The 5241-nt window shown below is 42.8% G+C and overlaps 1 long non-coding RNA gene across 1 annotated transcript; it reads right to left on the bottom strand.

Moving 5' to 3' along the window:
* Positions 1-262: 262 nt before the first annotated feature.
* LOC122233080 lies at positions 263-4588 on the bottom strand. Its single transcript, XR_006210526.1, has 3 exons — positions 4215-4588; positions 3818-3989; positions 263-712 (listed from the first exon to the last, which is right to left on the bottom strand). It is a non-coding gene; the product is annotated as an uncharacterized LOC122233080 (long non-coding RNA).
* Between the last annotated feature and the right edge of the window lie 653 nt (positions 4589-5241).

Below are 5241 nucleotides of genomic sequence, written 5' to 3'. Positions count from 1 at the left end.
ACCATCTTTTTTTTGGAGGACGGTGGGGGGGACGGGGGGATAAAGGGCTTAAAGTCCCGAAATGATGTTCGTAAATGCCATTTATGTTGATTTGATCACTGGTGAAGAAAGGGGACCATTTGTGGTCAGTCTGTATCTGACCCTTACTTTGACAATAAAGCACGTCCCAAACTGTGCAGAATTGGAAAATATTGAAACTCACCACGCAGAGATCACACTCACAAGATGGCTATAATTAAAAAAAAAAAAAAAAAAAAAAAAACAGAGAGAAACGATCATAAATGTTGGTAAAGATGTCCAGAAGCGGGAGCCCTTATACAGTGCTGGAAGGAATGTAAACTAGAGCAGCTTCTTTGGAACGAAATCCGGGGGTTTTTCAGGTGGTTAAACGTGGAATTACCATGATACAGAGCAGCGTGGCTCCCAGCGACATATGCAAGAGAAAACATGCCCACGCAAAAACGTGTACACGAATGTCTATACCAGCATTATGCACAGTAGCCAAAAGGTGGAAACAACCCGAAAGTCCATCAACACGTGAGCGGATAAATGAAATATGGCTGCGACATACAATTAAATACTATTCCGCCTTTAAAAGGGAGGATATTCTCATACACACTCCGACCCGGGTGAACCTTGAAAGCATCACGCTCCGTGAAAGAAGCCGGTCCGAAAAGGCAAAACGTGACATGATCCCGCTTCTATAGGGCACCTGGAAGAGACAAATGCAGGGACAGAACACAGAGTAGTGGTCACCAGAGGCTGTGGGGAGGGAGGATGGGGAGATGATGTTTAATGGACACAGAGCTTCAGCTGGGGAAACTGACAAAGTTCTGGGAGGTATAGTGGTGAGGGTTGCATTGTGCATTGTGAATGTAATGCCATTGAATTTTATGATTAAAATGGTGAATTTTGTGTTATGCATAGTGTATCCCAATTCTTAAAAAAAAGGAAGAAAATATAGCTTCGTTAGATACAGAAGTTGTAACCTTAGGAAGATTTACAGATCTTAATTTGGATTGATTGTGGCTACAAAAATGCCGACTGGAGAAAAAATGCTAATAAAGGATTCGTGCGTACTCCAACATAGAGGGGCTTTGAACACATAAGTGAAAGTCAGCCGCGAGGACTGTATATTACATGGGTCCATAGATATGAACTTCCCCAGAAAAGGCAAATCCATAGAGACAGAAAGCAGACAAGCTATTGCCGAGGGCTGGGAAGGGATAGAAGGATAACATCTAAGGGGAGTAGCTATTTTCAGAGTACTCTTTTTGGAGTAACGGAAGTACCCGAAAGTGGATTGTGGGAGTTGAATGTCCAACTCTGTGAATATATTAAAAACCATTGAATTGAACACTTGAAAGAAGTGAATTGGGTGGTAGTTGATCTCAAAGCTATTTTTAAAAAAGAATACAGGAACTCTAGAAATACACTGAAGCCATTAACATCTACTTTACCACGGCGATCCCAAATAGAAATGTAACGAGAATTCAAAACCATAAGCGGCTCTGTCAGGTATTTCTTGCCGTCATATGCTGTCAAACAACCCCCCCCCCTTTAGTGGCAGGCAATTTGCAAGTGTCCCCAAGACAGGTGTGCTGAGCGGACCGTGGCCCTGAGAGTAGGGACACTTGGCCAATCTGGGCTGATCTAGAATGGCCCCCTCTGGAATGACTCAGTTCTGACTCACCATGTGGCCAACGAACCCAGGCACCCCTTACAATGGTGGCAGGGAAGCAAGAGAAGAAATGGGGAAAAAGGCAAGGCTGTTCCAAACCTCTTCATGTATCACTTTGGCCAGCGTTCCACTACCCAAAGCAAATCTCGGGGCCCAACTCAGAATTCGGGGTCAGGAGAGCAAATTCCGCCTCGTCTGTATTTCCTCCCCACTACAATTATATCAGAAACTTTGAGACATCTTGCCTTTTTTTCCCCAGTTTAATCTTGATTTAAATAATAGAAACATTTAACATTTTTGTAATTCAGCTGGATCGTGACCGCATCATTCAAGTAGATTTAAAAGCAACTAGAATCTGATACGTAACAGCACATTCTGATATCAATGCCCCCGGACGATACTGTGCGTGATGGGAGCCTTGACTGTGTCTGGTATCTTCTCTCTAAAGCATCTTTGTAGCAAGATGTCTTTGCTGCAAGTATTTTTCACCACTGAGCATTTTTGCTGTGCCACTTAGCGGTGAGGCAATTTTGCCATAAAAAAATTTAAAGAGATAAAAAAAATAAATAACTGTTGACAGTTTGGTTTCATTTCTCCATTGACATGATACTCTCATTTTTACAGCCTATAAATCTTAGCCCTCATAACGGTCCATACGGGGGCACGGATTTGAACCCACATTTCCATGAGAACTTTGGAACGTCTATCAAAGGACATGTCGACAATATGCCAAGAAAACAACAGTGTTTCACAAGGGCGCTTTCACAACCCGCTACCAAAATCAGTTACAAATATGTATCCTAGTATTTGGAAACAGACACGTCTCTTAAAGAAGGAAGGAATTTTAGCAAAAAAAAAAAAAAAAAAAAAAGAAAGAAAGAAAAGAAAAAAAGAAAAAGCGTGATGCCAAACGAGGAGACAACTTAAGATGAGCAAATATGTACATATAGGATACTCTGAATGAAGTCTTTAAAGACAAGTGTTTAAGTACAATCCACAAAATAAAATCCGTTATTTGCACAGTGTTACCATGACCCTACACACACTTTAAATGCATTCAAATATTTTGTCCTTCTCAACAAAGCCTTTTCAATTTTGTTATTGATCTTTCAATGCTTCATCGTGTCCTTTTTCAGGAATGTCTCTCCTTAAAAATCTTTTCGTGATTTTTAGCTTTTATGGCAAAATCGCCTTATGGCCAATTAGGAATGTGGCAAAAGCGTTTGCAGCAAAAAAAAAAAAAAAAAAAAAAAAGCTTGTGGCAAAGATGCTTACGGCCAGACTACGGAGAATCCAGCTTGATGATTTGCCTTTTAATTATAGGAAATTTTAGCTTTTACAAAGATAACTACTTTTTAAAGTGCCTTTCTAAATATTCTTGTCTTATCACTGAAATGCATGCCTGTACGCACAAGTCTAACTGGCCTAGGAAAACGCCCGCTCCCGCCCACACCCCCACAGCTCTAGACTGTGGATAAAAAGTGCTATGTCATTGATAGAACACATAACTCTTTATGTTCGTTGACCAGACTAGGTTCATTTTATCTGTGTTGTAATTAGACTGTGATGTCTTTCTGCATCTCGTTCTGAATTAAAGTTTTGGATTTGCGTTCTTTATTTCCAGAGAGTGGCTTCTTATGTGGGAAATGAAACCCTACTTTTGCCTGGCAGTCTAAAATGACTTTGAATCCTAAATGGGCCTCATGTGGTCAGCCTTTAAGACCTCCTTTTCTTGTTGTTACATTTTCTGCGTGATGGACTGAATCAGTTACATGAATTATGTAACAAACGCCCACCTTATATTGTTGGGTACACTTTTCATCCCCAGGCAAGGATCAGAAGAAAGAAATGATTATATCATTAGATTTTTTTTTTTTTAAGTGGTGGCTGTGGTTGATTTTGTCGGGAGTGATTTGACAGTGGTGGCTCCAGGTAGGAATCTAAAGCCGATCCTTTACTGGGAGGCTTAAGTAATTGTACCTGCCAGGAAAGAGACCAGAGCTCTGCTCTCACTCACCTCCCCCTTTCGTGTGTTCCAATTACCGGGAAGGTTAATGGTGCTGAACAACAGAGGTATGAAGGCGCCTTTCATTGCCTGCAGCGTCAGGAAACCAGCCCCCCCCCCAACTCATTTACCTTCCCTTGGGGTTTATGGAGAAAGACAGAGCATTCTCTCACACGCCAGAGAACATGAGAACCGACTTCTCACAGCCGAGCACAACTTGGCCAACATTTTCTGGACAACAGTTTTGTCCCGTTCAGAGCCAGCCTGGAATGTCATGTGAACTCGAAGACCGAGCCCAATGTCCTGTAAGAGAAGTTAACGAAGTCCCTTCATCTTGGGAAATCAGCAAACTGCCTTGTGCGACCACACTCTTCTAAATGTCATCCCCAGTGAAACTATTTACTAATCGGGCAAACGCAGAGGAGGCAAGGAGAGTTTTTCCTTGAATTTTTTTATGCTGAATTAACAACAAGAATTGGGGTATAAAGACTAACAGGCAGTACCGGGCCCGTGTGGAAAGGCACCTACCCGTGCCACGTAGATTCTTTCATCTTTCTTTCATGATGTAGCACATCGTGATGTCGCCACCGCTAACGTTGAAAGCATCCCGTAGATGTCCTTTGTGACCTCTCCTCTTGAAACATCGTCCTCCCTGAGACTCCGTCAGGATGCACCTTACGTGGAAGTGATAGGTGCCGGTGAGCAGGGCAGATTTTCAGCGAGTGGAAATGAACTTCTGGCCCCAGCAAATCTCTCTCGTTTGCTACAGACTTGCTAATATTTAGCCTAAGACAAAACCCTTGTCTCCTTTTCCTCGTTATTGTTTCAAACATGTAGCCAAGAGGCGACTGTAAGGCAGGCAATGTTGCTGCAAAGGCTCCCTCATCCAATCCCTCCGCTTTGATCCGGGGCAGGACCTCAAGCCCCAAGAAAGGGTAACGTATGTAAAGAAAAGATCACTGGAATAGGGTTTGCCGAGATAAAATATAGCAGGCCCGGATGAATTCGAATGTCGGGGAACATGTAGTTTGGGGGACACCTCTATCCTGAACAAATACAACTCTGGCAACTCTCCATTAGGGTGCAGTACAGAGATGGGGGTGATAAAAAGGGGGGGCACGGAAGGAATCAAAACTAAACATGATGCTTCACTGTTTTGTCGAGGGCAAGGGTCAGCGAACTCTGGCCTGAGGACCAAATCTGGTTTCGATGAAGTTTTACTGAGACACGGCCACAGCCACTCTCTGGGTACAGTCTAAGGCCGCTCCCACTCACCAGAGTCCAGAAGCTGCAAGAATTTACCATCTGACCGTTTACAGAAAAGGCTGACCACACTTCTGTCCCAGGTAAAGTCCCGAAATGACACTTGTCATCGTAAATACTTGTGATTGTCATCTCTGCTGAAGGGCTTCTTTCCATAAGCGTGCCCTCAGTGACAAAGCAGAAAATATGTAGGATATTAAACAAGTGGTCCTATTTTACTCGTCGGGATTAAACATAAGACCATCATGTTACTTTAAGAAAGATAAACAGAGCTTTGAGAAAGTGTCCTCTA

This window comes from Panthera tigris, chromosome D4 (genome assembly GCF_018350195.1).
Source record: "Panthera tigris isolate Pti1 chromosome D4, P.tigris_Pti1_mat1.1, whole genome shotgun sequence".
In the NCBI taxonomy this organism is placed as follows: domain Eukaryota; kingdom Metazoa; phylum Chordata; class Mammalia; order Carnivora; family Felidae; genus Panthera; species Panthera tigris.
This window is presented reverse-complemented; position numbering and strand designations above follow the sequence as displayed.